This window comes from Plasmopara halstedii, assembly GCF_900000015.1.
Source record: "Plasmopara halstedii genome assembly, contig: Scaffold_323, whole genome shotgun sequence".
In the NCBI taxonomy this organism is placed as follows: domain Eukaryota; phylum Oomycota; class Peronosporomycetes; order Peronosporales; family Peronosporaceae; genus Plasmopara; species Plasmopara halstedii.
In genome coordinates, this window is record NW_020187244.1 from 1,747,097 (window position 1) to 1,748,472 (window position 1,376).

Genomic DNA, 1,376 nt, shown 5'->3' on the forward strand with positions numbered 1-1,376 from the left:
AACGGCTTGCGCAAACCCATGTAAAACACCGGGTGGGTGCGCATCCGTTTGAGGAGGTTTTGCGTATACGCTAGGCCCCGCTTGACCACAACCTTAAACGGTCCGATAAACCGAGGACGAATCCCCGTCCGGAAGATAGCAGAGGCTGCATGTGTAGGCAGATTTTTGGAGTTTGTTAAACCAGGTCTCCGACCTTGAAGCTTTCTACTTTGCCTCTTCCATTCTCATCTGCATATTCTTTCTGCAGGTCTTGGCTCCAGCCATCGCTTCGCGAACGTGTCGTAGGACACTAAGTCTGGTAGACAAGAAGTCCACGACTTCTTTGCGGATGGTGAGGGGGCTGACATCAGCTAGCCGTTCGGCTATTTCTCCCCCACCACGCCCTGAGCCATAGGATGGCGGCGTCAGTGGGACGCGAGGGTAAATCAGCCCGTTCATGTAGAACGGCGTGTAGCTGGTAGACGAATGCACTGCATTGTTCAGCGCAAACTCTATGAGTGGCAACATGGCGCTCCAGCGCCTCGGCGTCTCAGCGCAGACGCTGCGAAGAGCGTCTTCGATGCATGTTTCACCCTTTCGGTTTGGCCATCGGTCTGCGGATGATCCGCTGTCGACATATCCAACTTGGTGCCTAGCACCTTGAAGATAGTCGACCAAAATTTTCCCGTGAAACGGGGGTCTCTATTATAGAGAATCGACTCTGAGAGTCCGTGTTGACGGAAAACACGATTCACGAACAGCGTTGCTGTACCTACCCCGTCGGTGGTGTTTGGCACCGCCGCCAGATGAGCCATCTTGCTGAACCAGTCGACGAATATTACGACACCCGTGTTGCCCGTCGAACCTTTCGGCAGGTAAAACACAAAGTCCAGACTCATGGACTGCCAGCACCCCGTGGGTACCGGTAAGCTGGCCAGCGACGCAGCTGCATTTGGAGCGGATTTCACCCGTTGACACGTCTCACATGTGCGCACGTAGAAGCTCGTCCATTTGTACAACTTAGCCCACCTATAGTGGTGACTCACAGAGTTGTACGTTTTCTCACGAACGAGATGACCACTGAGTGGCGTGTCGTGAGCTCATAAAGAATGCGACATTTCAAAGCCTCATCATGACGAACTACAATTTGTGGTGTATCCGTTAAATCGGTGCTATGATATAGCAAGCCGTTATTCAACGAATATTGGTGCAATCGTACACGCAGTCTTGGTGACAGTTTCTTGTCCGAGTCTCCAAACTCCTTGCTCTCGAGAGTCCGTAGCAGCGCTATACACATCTCGTCACCCGCATACGCGGTGCGGACCAAATCTGTCACAAGCGACGTTACAGTTGTAACATGAGCAAGCTCATAGTCTGGTCTGCGTGACAACGCATCA